This window comes from Hyperolius riggenbachi, chromosome 12 (genome assembly GCF_040937935.1).
Source record: "Hyperolius riggenbachi isolate aHypRig1 chromosome 12, aHypRig1.pri, whole genome shotgun sequence".
Taxonomy (NCBI): domain Eukaryota; kingdom Metazoa; phylum Chordata; class Amphibia; order Anura; family Hyperoliidae; genus Hyperolius; species Hyperolius riggenbachi.
In genome coordinates this window covers 77,231,351-77,246,824 of record NC_090657.1, presented here as the reverse complement: position 1 = coordinate 77,246,824, position 15,474 = coordinate 77,231,351, and the positions used below count along the sequence as shown (strand labels likewise).

Here is a 15,474-nt window from a genome sequence, read left to right as displayed (position 1 = left end):
AGATAGCAGATATGTCCCCAGTATTAAGTACCCCCTTCCTTATTATAGATAGCAGACGTGCCCCCAGAATTAGGTACCCTCCTTCCTCAGTAAAGATAGCAGATGTGCTCCCAGTATTAGGTACCCCCTTCCTTAGTACAGATAGCAAATTTCCCCCCAGTATTAGATACCCCCTTCCTCATTATAGATAGCAAATGTTCCCCCAGTATTAGGTACCGCCCTTTCTCAGTACAGATGGCAGATGTGCCCCCAGTATTAGGTACCTCCTTCATCCTTCAACACTTGTGTTAAAATTATGGCTACGTTTATAGTGGTGCGTTGCGGCCTGGCATAATGGCCACTTTGTAATGTAGCTTGCCGCGCTGCAATGTACCACCTGAGCAACATTCACAGTGGGATGGGTGCACTGCGGTATACAAGAGTGCAGCATCATAATGCACTGCATGCTAAGTGTTACCGCAAAACGTGTGCGGTAAAAGCAACAGTGAAGCATACTTTTCATCGACTGTATGCTTCATTGTATGCCACTCAATGCACAGACAACATAAGGCCCTGCTTTCTCAATCCATCGCATTGCTTTCCTGCTGTTACAGGGAACACAATGCAACGGCCACTGTGAACCTAGCCTTAATAAAAAGTTACTATTAAAAAAATAAAATAAAGAAAGAATAAAGACTTTTGTTGTGGTAAAAATATCAAAAAGCATCCCTAAACTTTCACTTGCAAATCTTGCAGTTGCACGTAGATTCAGCACTTCTTTCTATGTCCCAGATGCTGGTGGTGGAAGAGAGGCATATGCCCGGTATTTAATGAAGAAGACTGTGCAAGACGTGGAGCAATGCCAAGACACCAGAGATCCCAGGAACCCCCGACTCATCGATCACACTCAGACTCACCGCTGAGCCTGTGGCCCTCTCTTGCTCAGCACTACCAGGACTATGTTATTTGAGGAAACACCTGCCCTATTGTTTACTGAAAAATATAACACCAGCTATAATGCTCACGGAGTAGCTGTATTGTTGTGTTATTCTCTGTGTTACTGATCTATTTATCATTCTCATAAAATTAATTTTACTGAAGACTTATGTACTTACATAAAATATCAAGACATAACTTACTCATATTAGTAGCAGAGAACTCTATGCTTACATTATTAGTACTGTATGTGTTTATCTATCACTGACATCTTGCACAGCGCTTTACAGAGTACATAGACTTGTCACTAACTGTCCCCAGAGGAGCTCGCAATCTAATTGCTCCCATAGTCATATTCTAATGTCCTACTAAATTATTATTATGTATTTATAGAGCAGCGACATCTTCTGCAACACTTTATAGAGTACACAGTTATGTCACTGACTGTCCTCAGAGGAGCTCACACTCTAATCCTACCATAGTCATAGTGTACTGTCCTACCATATTATAATAATTTATTTATATGGCACTGATATCTTCCACGTCACTTTATAGAATACAGGTAGTCCCCGACTTACGAACGCCCAACTTACGAATGACCCACCGATACGAACGGCATGGATTCTCTGTTTCCATGGGAACAAGTCATACATTTTTTTTTAAATCAAAGAAAAAATGGCTTTTAAACTTGTATAAACAGGTACAAAGGGCAGAGGTGACACAGAGAGGGACACTGGAGGCACAGAGGAGGTACAAGGGACAGAGATGGCACAATGTTCCGACCTAAGAACAGATTCAGGTTAAGAACAAACCTACACTCCCCATCTCATACGTTAATCGGGGACTACCTGTACATAGTCATGTCACTGGCTGTCTCCAGAGGAGCTCACAATCTAATCCTACCATAGTCACAGTGTACTGTCCAACCACATTATAATAATTTATTTATATGGCATTGATATCTTCCACACCACTTTATAGAGTACACAGTCATGTCACAGACTGTCCTCAGAGGAGCTCACAATCTAATCCTGCCATAACCATAGTCTAATGTCCTCCTATATTTTCATTATGTTTTTATATAGCAATGACATCTCCTCCAACACATTACAGAGTACATAGTCATCTTACTGACTTTCCTTAGAGGAGCTAACAATCTAGTTTATAACATATAGTCTAATGACAATTTTTGAGGTGAACCAAATAACTTATCCCAATGTTTTTGGATGTGAGAGTGCCCAGGAAAATGGCAGAGACACAGGGAGAACATACAAACTCTGTGCAGATAGTGTCCTGGATCTGTGGGGCACAAGGGTTCCAGCATTACACAACTGGGGTTTTAGCACGTGACAACTTTTTGTAGACTTTAGTGTTGCCAGCATCGAGTTCAAAACACCCATATATTTTTTAAAGGCGTTTAACCCTTAGACTGCCGTAGACATCTTTAGACATTTTGTAATTGCTGTCACTATATGACGAAGACGTCCTAAGACATTTTCCGCAAAGAACACTTCTGCTTTGCTGCCAAGGTCTTTAGATGCTATGGAATTTCTGCATCTAAAGGTTTTTTTCTGTGAAAACTACAGAATTTCCACTTTTGGGGCTCGATTCACTAAAGTGTGATAACGCTTATCACGGCCGTCAGTATCACGTGATATCACTGCAGATCATGCGAACGGAATGCAGATCACCCGTTATATCTGCACACAGCACATCACGCAATCTGCTTGAAGCTTTGCGAGCGATCAGCATAGAACAAAACCACCCCCTCAAAAAAACCCTTTTATATACACACACTAAATAGTCCAATTCAAGACAGCAGGAAACTAAATTACACACTGTGCGTAAAGAATATCACGCGCAATGAATTACGCCGTATTGAATTAACTCACATGTTTCACAGCACCATTGCTGCTTTCAGTACCAAACTCTATCTGCTTAACACGCGAAGCTCCGTAATTATCACGTGAAAAGCACGCTTATCGTGTGAAGCGCAACATTATACCCGCGATAAAAATTAACACGCGAGCGCTAAACTTTTCACGCGCAACACGCTTTTGCGCGTGAAAAGCTTTAACACGTGATAACTGTGTTATCACGCTTTAGTGAATCGAGCCCTTAATGTATATACATATCCTAGTGATGGAATAAAGGTATGAATAGCTATAGGATTCACGGATGTTGCTCCTCTAGTTCTTCTCCCTATGGTTTATTGCACGTCACTCTACTGCACTGTAAGTAGCTGGGGGTTAGTGCACTCTTTTCATTTGGCTAGAGATATGCAAATAAGTTGAAGCAGAATTATGCAAATGCTGTTGAAAATCTATGCAGCTTGAAAATGGTCCAATCCCATGCTTCAAAGATTGGTTGAGCCCATTTGCAAGCAACATAGATTTCCATCATAATTACCATTATTCTGTATCAAATCTCAATTATTTGCCTTTAAACACAATCCCTACCAACTAAAGTGGACTATGGAACATGTAGAGCTTGTCAAATCATCCAGTCACCAGTATGCCAAAATAGCTGGCACAGGCGAGTAGCTTTTTTTTTTTTAAATAGCTGGCAGTCTAAGGGTTAGCATATTTAAACACTACTTAAGGGCCCGTTTCCACTTGGATAGTGATACGAATGCGGCTACCTCGCCGCTTCGCATTACTTCAGTATCTCCCAATGCGGAAGTATATTGGAGGAGATGGTACACGGGTGCGGGCGGAAGCGGCAGTGTGAGAATGTGAAGCATGCTGCAGATTCTCTGATCGCTCCACACAACATGCATAGCATGGAAACTATTCTATTGCCGTGCATTGGGATCAGGACACCTGCGGTGCGATGCGGCTATGTAGCCGCATCGCACCGCTTCCAGTGGAAACGGGCCCTTACAGTTTCATGATGTTCTGTTATCTCTCTTCTATTTTCAAATAAATATACGGTTTATATCAAATCATCAGACATCAAACTGGAAATTGGAATGTACAGCGAAGGTAAATACGGGGATATTAGGGCACCTACAGCTAATGCCAATATACAGATACTGCTAAGCAAATCAGTTTACATATTGCAAGACCAGCTGATCACGTGGATGTGAACGTTTCGTAATTTGCTCTTGTGACCAGCCATAAACAAATGTAAAGGTTGTCTGACGTGACACGGGATATGAAACATGCCCCTATAGTCCAAGTTCTACTTAGAAGTTGTGTTCCTTTTTTTTATGACTGTAAGGGTTAACGTGTACCTGAGACGTTACAAACACAAGGATTTATACTTAGCTGGGGTTCTCCTCCTGCCCCCTGTAGTCCATGGGCTCCCTCTGTGTGCCTCCGGTCCCATCTGTTCTCTCGCAGTCAGCTCCAGTAAAGACTCCGACAGAGCACTCCCATGGCCTCGAAAATTTTATGTCTGTGCAGTTACAAATCTTGACTAACTGCACACGTGCAGAATGCTCGCTGCCAAGGATGCGTGCAGCCTGGGCTGCGCATGTGCAGTAGTCCTAGTATATCGGGCTGACTGAGTTAGAAAAATATAAAGCATTTATACTTGCCAGGGGCTTCCTTCAGCCCCCTTTAGGCTGTGGGCTCTTTTACTTTCCTCCCAGGATACCCTGATTCTCCGCTGGCCAGCCCGACCTCCTTCTCCAGTAGACAGCGCATATTGCGCATGCACGACCCAGCCGTGCACTCACCTATTGTGCTCCGATTGCTAGGAGCTTTCTGCGCAGTGCAGCAGGACTGGTGGTGACTAGAGGAAGAGACTGGACTGGCCTGCAAAGGATGGAGGAGGACGCGAGGGAGCGCACAACCTTCTACCCCCTCTCATAGGTTTGACCTTGGCCTAAGCTTATTCCAAACCGAATTCTAACACCAAATTTGATCTTTCACCTAAGCCTCGATTTAATCTTAACTAACAATCTCTAACACTAACCTATCACTTGAATCACCACTGTTTCAAGCCGCCCAAAACTATTACTTAAAGAGACTCCGTAACAAAAATTGCATCCTGTTTTTTATCATCCTACAAGTTCAAAAAGCTATTCTAATGTGTTCTGGCTTACTGCAGCACGTTCTACTATCACCATCTCTGTAATAAATCAACTTATCTCTCTCTTGTCAGACTTGTCAGCCTGTGTCTGGAAGGCTGCCAAGTTCTTCAGTGTTGTGGTTCTGTGATGCATCTCCCCCCTCCAGGCCCCTCTCTGCACACTGCCTGTGTATTATTTAGATTAGAGCAGCTTCTCTCTTCTCTCTTATCTTTTACAAGCTGGATAAATCCTCCTCTGAGCTGGCTGGGCTTTCACATACTGAGGAATTACATATAGGCAGAGCTGTCTGCACTCTGCAGGAAGAAACAGCCTGACACTTCAGTGGAAGATAGCTGCAGGGGGAAAGAAGCACACAAATGATCCCTTGAGATTAAAAAGGAAGGCTGTATAGAGCCTGCTTGTGTATGAATGTATTTTCTATGTGTGGACATACTGTACATCAACCTACTTCCTGTTTTGGTGGCCATTTTGTTTGTTTATAAACAAACTTTTTAAAACTGTTTTTAACCACTTTTAATGCGGCGAGGAGCGGCGAAATTGTGACAGAGGGTAATAGGAGATGTCCTCTAACGCACTGGTATGTTTACTTTTGTGCGATTTTAACAATACAGATTCTCTTTAACCATAACATTAAGTCTACCATAACATTCACCAGAAGTCTTATACTAACCTTCCCGTCCCTCAATACTAGTTATACATATCCAAAAGAAGAGTTCTGACATTCAGCCTCCGATGCTTGCACCAAAATAAATGGACACTAGGATGATACTCTTTCAGGGCTATACTTAGAGGTGAGTTGTATCTTCATTCCTGGAATTCCAATTTAAATTGGTATAAAACTCAAAAATCCATTTTACACTCACTTAAGCCGATTAATAATTTTGCCAGTTTGCTGGATACATTATTTGATTTTCTTGTAATGAAGTAATTGCTGTGTAAACAAGGTATAGAAGGCTCTCTGCTCAACCCCCCCCCCCCCCCCCCCCTCTCCTTCCTTGATACAGCAGAAGCTATTCTGCATTTTTTCAACAGCTTAGTATAGCTCAAGTAAATCGGACAATTTACTTTAGTAATTTAGTCATAATTGAAATCTTATCAATTCACTTTTAGGTGAAGTTGCAGTGTCAGTATAAACCGTTTCAGTAACTTTATATCTTTTTCTTTTTTTGCTAATAGTTGTATGCTGATTTAATTCTTTTAGACCATAGATGAGATTTAAGATTAATACCACTTCAGGATGCTTTAAAAATAAATGCTAAGTCCTTTAATTATTAAGCATAGCATCTTGATACTTACTTAAGAAGAGAACACCAGGTGGCATGAACAAAATAAATTGATACTTACCTAAAAAGAGGAATGCCATTGGATCTTATAGAAAGTTCCCACATCTTCCTCCAGACCGCCACTACTGCTCGGGACCCTCTTAAAATTTGTGCCTGCGCTCATACAAGCTCTTGTCGGCTATGTGTCCATCTGCCACAATGGTAAGGGCCAGGACGACGTGGGAAGCTTCCGGACTCATGATCCAGAGGCTTCCCTGTTCTCCCTCTCTTCCAAAGGCTTCTACCCTGTTCCATGGGCACATTTTAATTTGTACCTGAGACTAAAGGAAATATGTTTTATACATACCTGTGGCTTTCTCTATCTCCTTTCAAGCGTGAACATGACGGGGGAGCGCGCCTGGCCAGGCTGCGCTGACTGACGAGCTTACCGGACTGAATTGCAGCAGATCCAGGAGGATGCCCCAGGTATGTATAAAACTTCTGTTTCCTTTCACCTTAGGTTTACTTTAAGCTTATTTATGTTTTTTTCCCTAAGCCAGGACGTCACCCTTCCCTGACGTCCTCCTGAACTCCCAATGTAGGCCACTTATGCAGTAAGAAAATGTTTTCCATCTGACCTTCTCTATCATCAAACTGTAATAACCTTCCATAAAATCTGGGATCCCTGGACCTTTAACTCTTTTGACTATATGTCCCCATGATTCCATCCACAATTTATCCTCATACCTGAAATCTTTTCCATCACCTCTGCTACCCTAGAGGAACTCAGATACCACCTGTGACTTATCCTCTTCACTCCTTCTTCCTATACCTGGTCAGCCAATCTCCTACTCTTTAGGTCCTTCTTATCGCCCCTTGCACTATCTGCCTCATATGAGGTATCCTCCAACCTGCTATGCAAGGTCCCTGATCATCGTGACTCATAAATCTTGGTTCCTTTTGACTGTTCCATTTACTCTTCCCTACTCCTCTCTCTCTCCCTCTCCCCCCCTCCCCAGCCACCCCATCTTCATTGTCTAGTAATACTTACCCATGACTAGATGATGCCTTTTCGCACATATTCTTTTATTAGGGTAGATTGAAGTACGAGCCACAAGAAGATTGGCTGAAGATTTTGTTTTTCCTCTTCTTGATGATATTTTATTTGGTATACTTATCTTTGAAGAACTACTGTTGTTGCTAAAACACACCCTACTCTTCATACTACGACCTGTGATGTACCAAATATGTTGTATGTTTCTCTTAGTTCTCTTAATAAAAAACAGTGTTACAAAAAACTGTAATAACCTTATTTCTTTATGTGTGAAAAATACCTTTCAAGCCGCTTAAATGAACCCCTAGGATACTGTAATTATTAAACAAAGTGGGAAATAGGAACAGGACATTGTAAGCTTCTGGGACATGTTAGCAAAGCTGACATATCATCACTCATGCGGGTGACTCTTTTGCAGAGCGAGCTACGGAGTATTACTTGTTCACACACACAATCCGTGCTCCAGCAAAAAAAAAAGAAAAGAAAAAAAAAAAGACGTTCCCACCAGCACACACATATTTCATGCAGAAGTAGAGCTTCTGACGGCCCACCGCTGTTCTCAATGAGGCTGAGCAAGGCTGGATTGCCAAATACCCAGCATGGTTCCAGCATCAGAGCCACTGAACGCGTGATGTATGCTTGCTGCAATCTTTAATAACGCACCCAGTGGACGACTTCCAATCTGGTCCAGCACTTTATTTACATATCAGCTAAGCAGGGAGATGCCGAGAACCCTGCAAAGTGTGCAAAAATATATCTCCCAAGCAACAAAGTCATCTGCCTGTGTCTCTGTGTATATATGAGCTGCAAGAAGGTGATGTTTATTTAGGCATTGTGCAGTAAATTCAAACATCTACAAATGCTGCATTCTTAGCTGGGAAAGACAGGCTTTATCTATTGTACTGGTACTTTCATCTTTTATATATTTGTGCCTGAGAAATGCCAGTTAAATATGGTCAGACTGAATGTTAAGGCAACAAGTGGCAGAGACCTGTAGGGGCCACAAATCCTTTCTACTTAACGTATTATCTGTAAATGGATGCAGAGATTATTATTATTATTGATTTATAAAGCGCCAACATATTCTGCGGCGCTGTACAAAGTAAGAAACAAACATAGGGTAGATAATAATACAGGCAATGGTGTGCACCAGTATACAAAATACATAGTTGGTGACAAAATACAAAATCAATACAATATACAGGATTGGTAATCACAGTGATAAAAGTAACATGATGAATAAAATGTATAATGTATTCCTAGACACTTAGGGAAGAGAGATTCCTATCCTTGTCTGTATAAAGAACGAGAGGACCTGAACAGTGCATGGAGGACAGGTGATTTGATCACCTTTTTAGAAAGGGGTTATCACAGCCTTGCATGGCCGGATTTCAGGCAAGGCCTCATAGGCCATGGCCTAGAGCTCCAGGGTGCAAAGGGGCAGGCAGCAGGCTGGCACACTCCAGTAGTTAAACTGCCAAATATTTTTACCACAGCAGCAAGTACCTGCTACAAACTGTGCTACAAACACTCACCTAGAACCGGCCCTGCTTCTTCCACAGAGTCTGCAAATGATCATAACAGGTGGCTACAGACAATGAGGTCTGGGCCAAAGAGGCAGCCAACGGGGACAGGTTCCGTTCGGTTACCTGAACCAATCTCACCGACAGTTGCTCTTTGAGTCCAACTCGGCGCTCCACCCAGCTCCAACCTATCAGAGCTGTGGAAAGGCAGAAAAGTTTGTTGCGTCCCGTCATTTGTGACTCAGCGCTGCTGAGACTAACAGATAGGTCTGAGGAACTCCAGGGTGTAGGTGTAGAGAGAGTGACCTGCCTGAAGGAGAACAAATTAAAACAGTGTGTCCACTGCCTGATGAGAGACTGACCAGGGGCTTCGAGCTGCAGCAGATGAGGAGAGGAGAAAGACAAGGAGGTATGTAAATTGTGTGTCTTAAATATATTGATTTCTGGAACCAGTAAATTTGTGTGTATGTGGGGAGGGGTTGCCATTGACTGGGGGGGGGCGGCTGGTCATAGTAGCCTTGGACGGTAAAAACTACAAATCCGGCCCTACAGCCTTGTACATACATCCGAGAGATCAGGATTTGAACAGTGCAGGGCCAAGGCTGTACAGACGTGTCACTAGCCTCCAATGATGTGATCTGTTGCTAAGCGAGGGAGGGTGGGTTGCGGAGGACCAACAGAGTGCAAAGAGTGGGAAGAACAGGTCCTTCGACCAGCCCTCTACTGAGTCGGTCCACCAGGCTGATTGCTGCCTGAGGTGCAGAGGGAGGTTGCAGGCCGCTGTACACATGCTAGATTCTTCACAGAGGTCTTGGGTGGGTTTAATCAAGCGTGAGTACAAGACTTCAATTGTTAACATGTGAAATATGTTACCACAGGAAGTAGTAATGGCATTTTTTGTATCTGCTTTTATGAAGGTCTGAGTTACTTTCCTTACGCTGATGGGCATTCCCAGCTATACTTCCTGGGTAGAGGATAGTGATTCACCCAGAAAGATCGTTTTAACACTGTCAGATTTTCTTTTCTTTTTTTTAATCAAACATAGTTTATTCTAAAAGACAACAATAAAGTTAACAAAAACAGTTGTAGTCAGAAAGACACAAATAGATCAGTATAGAGCCATAAAAAAACACAATCAAGAAAAACACATATCAGGCATAAAATAAAAATCAGGTGGAGCTATGTAACCTGAATCATCCTGTGGTAACAAATACCGTGTTCCCCGAATTTAAGACATCCCCTTAAAATAAGCCCTAGCCCATATTTCGAGTAAACTCAAAATATAAGACATCCTCCTAAAATAAGCCCTAGTCACAGTGAGCGCTAGGGTCCTGCTCCGTTCAGCGTATACACCCCCCCCCCCAATCGCTCACTAACCCGCCCGCCCGCTTGCTTTACCTCCTCTGTGCCTGGTCCTGTCCCCCTCCGGATCCCCCTGCGGTTAATGCCGGGCATAATTCAAACCGCAGATCAGCTCATGCAGCCCTGTTACAGCGCCGCCCTGTACAGGAAGTAAACAGAGATCACTTCCTGTATACGGCAACACTTACTGGACTACATTAGCTGCCTTCGCCGCTGATCTGCAGTTTGCATTATGCCTGGCATAAACTGCAAGGGGATCCAACTTTCTTAAGGAGGGGGACAGGAGCCAGCACAAAGCAGGTAAAGCAAGCTGGCAAGGGGAGGAAATCTGTCTACATAGACTTGGGGGAATCTGCCTATATACACATGGGGGAATCTGCCTATATACACTTGGGGGAATGGGGGAATCTGCCTATATACACTTGGGGGAATGGGGGAATCTGCCTATATACACTTGGGGGAATGGGGGAATCTGCCTATATACACTTGGAGGAATGGGGGAATCTGCCTATATACACTTGGGGGAATCTGCCTATATACAATTGGGGGAATTTGCCTATATACACTTGGAGGAATGGGGGAATCTGCCTATATACACTTGGGGGAATGGGGGAATCTGCCTATATACACTTGGAGGAATGGAGGAATCTGCCTATATACACTTGGGGGAATCTGCCTATATACACTTGGGGGAATCTGCCTATATACACTTGGGGGAATGGGGGAATCTGCCTATATACACTTGGGGGAATCTGCCTATATACACTTGGAGGAATGGGGGAATGTGCCTATATACACTTGGGGGAATGTGCCTATATACACTTGGAGGAATGGGGGAATCTGCCTATATACACTTGGGGGAATCTGCCTATATACACTTGGGGGAATCTGCCCCACAAAATATAAGCAGTGGATAGCACATATTTTGGAAGGAAAATTAATATGACAGTGTCTTATTTTTTGGGAAACATGGTAGTACAATAAAAGAAGAAATATATACATACTAATAAAAAAGTCTTGATTCTACCACCACACATTATGTACTTCTCTGAAAAATGACAAGCCCACTCCTCTCCCAAAGAGTCTATCCCTTATTAGATCCAGCCACCTCCAGGGTATCAAGCCATTTACTCCATATATTTTCAAACCGACCTGCGTGTCCCCTATGCACATGCACCAATTTTTCCAGTTTAAGATATCTGTTGAGTTGTTTAACCCATTGGGTGTAGCAGGTAGGAGGGTTCTCAACAATTCAATGTTTTAGAATTAGCGGTTAAGGATAGGCATCAGCAAGGGGGTTTGTCTGGGGGGTTATGGTCACTTGTCAGCAAGGGGGTTTGCCCCAGAGGAGGGGGTGGTTAACCTATTTTGGTTCCTGGACGTAGAAACTACGTCCAGGAACCAAGCGCGCTACCGCGCACTCCCGCGGCCAATCGCGCGCGTGCACGCGCACTCCCGGCCACGGATTCGGTAGCCAAGGAATCAATGTATCGGGCTATGGTGCCCGATCACTGATTCCTCTCCCCCGCTGAAAAAGCGACAGCTTCACTCGGAAGCTGCACCTTTTCTGGCCGTTCCCTTCCCGATGAGTCACTCTAAGCGTGAGTTACGCTTAGAGTGACGTCATGTAAAAAAACTCATGGCCGCCATCTTGTGGCCAAAAAGTAAAACTACAACTAAAATTAAAAAAAAGTTAAACATAACACACAATTACATTATAAAACTATACTTTACATCCCACCCTCCCAAAAATACCCAAATAAAATGTTTAATATATAAAAAAAAACAAAAAACATTACAATAATAAAAAAAAAACATGTAAATATTTACCTAAGGGTCTAAACTTTTTAAATATCAATGTAAAGATGAAATATTTCTATATTTGTTTTATTTTAAACTTGTTAATAGTGATGGATGCAAAACGGAAAAAATGCACCTTTATTTCCAAATAAAATATTGTCGCCATACATTGTGATAGGGACATAATTTTAACGGTGTAATAACCGGGACATATGGGCAAATACAAAACGTGAGTTTTAATTATGGAGGCATGTATTATTTTAAAACTATAATGGCTGAAAACTGAGAAATAATGATTTTTTCCATTTTTTTCTTATTCTTCCTGTTAAAATGCATTTACAGTAAAGTGGCTCTTAGCAAAATGTACCCCCCAAAGAAAGCCTAATTGGTGGCGGAAAAAACAAGATATAGATCAGTTCATTGTGATAAGTAGTGATAAAGTTATAGGCTAATGAATGGGAGGTGAACATTTCTCAAGTGAAAACGACGGAACCTGAATGGGTTAAAGCGGGATTTTCACCATAAAAATCAAATTTCAACAGCAACTGGTCTGAGTGTATTAAGTGATAAATATGCTAATCCTGCATTCAAAACGTTTTCTGCTGTTATGGTTTGGAGTTATCACATACCTTAGGAGCACTGGCCCTTTAATAGCCATTGCCAAACAGTTGCATGCTGGGGGGTCTTTTTATCTATAATATATTCCTCCTCTTCCCTTTATTTCCCTGCCTAGCTGCCTAGCTGAAACATGATCCTCTGCTCACTTGTGTTTACAAGCAAGGCTGAGGTAACTTGGAGGAGAAAAGAAAAAAAGAGGGGAAGAAATTACATCAGTATTTAGCCTCAAGCGGTGGGCAAAAGACATGGTTCCCACCAGGAACAGAATTCTCTTCATTTACTATATAAAATTCAGTGAAATCAAAACGTGGACAGTACAATACATGTGTTATGTAAGTAGATCAAGTATTTATCTACTTATATATGTGTTTTTTTCCCTGGCATAGTATGGCTAATCCTCCAGCTTTAAGGTTAGGTGTCAGAAACGGGGGTTTGCTCACCAAAGGGGGGGGAGTGGAGGTTGGTTAAGTTGTTAAGGTTAGGTGTCAGGAACGGGGTTTGCGATGGGGGAACGGGTGCAGTTAAGCTTAGGCATTAGGGAGGGGGGTCAGGTGGGTTGGTTACGGTTAGGCATTGGAGGAGGGTTCTGTATGAGAGTAGGGCTAGATTTAGCTGTAGTAAAGACAACTTTACTTACGGTAACGTCTTTTCCAGTAGTCAAGAGGACAGCACCCCTGGATGAGACCTGTCTCCCTCCCCCACCGTGGACAGGAACTGAAAAAGAAACAATTTGCATAAGCAATAGGCAGCAGTATAAGAGGCAACCACTTACTTCTCTACCTCAGTTTAATAAACAAGATGACACGGACCATAAAAATAATGCTCATACAAACCTTAAATCCTTCCACCCATAAGGGCGGGTTGTAGGGGTGCTGTCCTCTTGACTACTGGAAAAGACGTTACCGTAAGTAAAGTTGTCTTTCCCAGAACGTCATTCGGACAGCACCCCTGGATGAGACGATATACTAGAGATCAGGCTTTAGGGTGGGACTACTGCTTGCAAAACCTTCCTTCCAAAGGACAAATCTGTGCTCGCAGATACATCCAGTCGGTAATGTTTCACGAAGGTGTTTTTACTTGACCAAGTTGCAGCTCTGCATATCTGATCAATAGAAGCGCCTGCCCTCTCTGCCCATGATGTTGAAATGCCTCTTGTGGAATGAGCCTTGATGGAAGAACCTAATGTCTTTCCCTGTGACTGATATGATAAAGCAATTGCCTGTTTGATCCAACGTGCCAAGGTTGTCTTTGAGGCTTTATTTCCTCTTGTCTTGCCTGAAAATAGAACAAAGATCGCATCAGATCTTCTCCAGGACCTGTTTCTTTCAAAATAAGTTAATAAACATCTTCTAACATCCAGAAAATGCAGTCTTTTCTCCTTATCATTTGAGGGGTTATCACAAAAAGAGGGAATGTAGATCTCCTGGTTCCTGTGAAATGAAGAAACCACCTTAGGTAGAAAAGTTGCGTCTGGACGTAATGTTATCCTGTCTTCTGAGATAACACAGTAAGGTTCCCTTATTGATAATGCCTGTAGTTCACTTATTCTCCTTGCTGTAGTTATTGCCAGGAGAAACACGGTCTTCAACGTCAGGAACTTGTTTGAGACCTGAGATAAGGGTTCAAATGGAGTGTCACACAGGCCCTGCAAAACAACATTCAGATCCCAGGAAGGTATTCTTGGTCTTACTGCAGGTTTCAATCTCTTTAAAGCCTGAAAAAAACGAATTATAAAATCGTTCTGTGCTAGCTTTCTCTCTAGAAACACACTTAGTGCTGAGACTTGAACCTTTAGTGTACTAATACTGAGGCCTTTCTTGAAACCGCACTGTAAAAATTCCAACACAGATCTGAGAGAATCTCTATTACATGATCTCTCAGTACACCAATTATTAAATACTCTCCACGCTTTCTGATAAATTACCCTAGTTACTTTCTTCCTACTGTTAAGTAAAGTCTCAGAAAGTTCGTCTGAGAAACCCTTGGACTTTAGGATCTTCCACTCAGATTCCAAGCTGAGAGGTGTAGTAAACTCAGATCCGGATGCAAAACTGGGCCCTGGGATATCAGGTCCGGAGTAAGCGGCAAGATTATCGGCTCTGATATTGCTAGAGACTGAAGCAACGTGAACCATGGTCGTTTGGGCCAAAAGGGGGCAATTAGTATGACCCTCGCTCTGTCCTGGATAATCTTCTTTAACACTCGAGAAAGAAGTGGAATTGGCGGAAACGCATACATTCTCAAACTCCCCCAATCTATTGTGAAAGCATCTACCGCCCAAGGGACATCTACTGGATATAGGGCACAAAAGTTCGGGCACTTCGTATTCCCTCTCCTTGCGAATAAGTCCAACTCTGGATTTCCCCACTTCGAAACAATTGTCTGAAATATTTCTGAATTGAGAGACCATTCGTTCTGATCCAGTTTTGTTCGGCTGAGATAATCCGCTACCTCGTTTGACGTCCCCTTTAGGTGAACTGCTGTCAATGACCTGATGTTGTTTTCCGACCAGAACATAATCCTTGCCGTCTGGCTCCACAACTTCTGACTCTTTGTGCCTCCCTGTTTGTTTATAAAAGCCACCACAGACCTGTTGTCGGATCTTATCCTGACATGAGAGTCTTTGATCTGACTGCTGAAGTGTTGTAAGGCTCTCCATACCGCTTCCAGTTCTCTGCTGTTTGATGAATTTGAACTCATCTGTACAGACCACTGTCCTTGTGCTGGAAGGGAATCCAGGTGGGCCCCCCAGCCCCATACACTGGCATCTGTTGTAATTATCTTTTGTTGCGGATAATTCCATAGACGACCTGGGGTTAGGTTCAACCACCACAAAAGGGACACCCTTATGTTGTGAGGGATGAGGATCTTTTTGTCTAAGACCGCAAGGCTTTTGTTCCA

At 42.8% G+C, this 15,474-nt stretch overlaps 2 long non-coding RNA genes across 4 annotated transcripts in view; one reads left to right on the top strand and one right to left on the bottom strand.

Annotated features, from left to right (window-relative positions):
- Positions 1-1,007, top strand: part of LOC137542006 (uncharacterized) — a 213,966-nt gene extending 212,959 nt beyond the window's left edge. For both annotated transcript variants that reach the window (XR_011025324.1, XR_011025323.1), the window contains one exon: positions 772-1,007. This is a non-coding gene — a long non-coding RNA (uncharacterized lncRNA). The remainder of the gene's footprint in view (positions 1-771) is intronic.
- The window catches only part of LOC137542007 (uncharacterized), a 256,415-nt gene that overhangs the window by 228,971 nt on the left and 11,970 nt on the right, over positions 1-15,474 (bottom strand). The gene's annotated exons all lie outside the window — the stretch shown is intronic.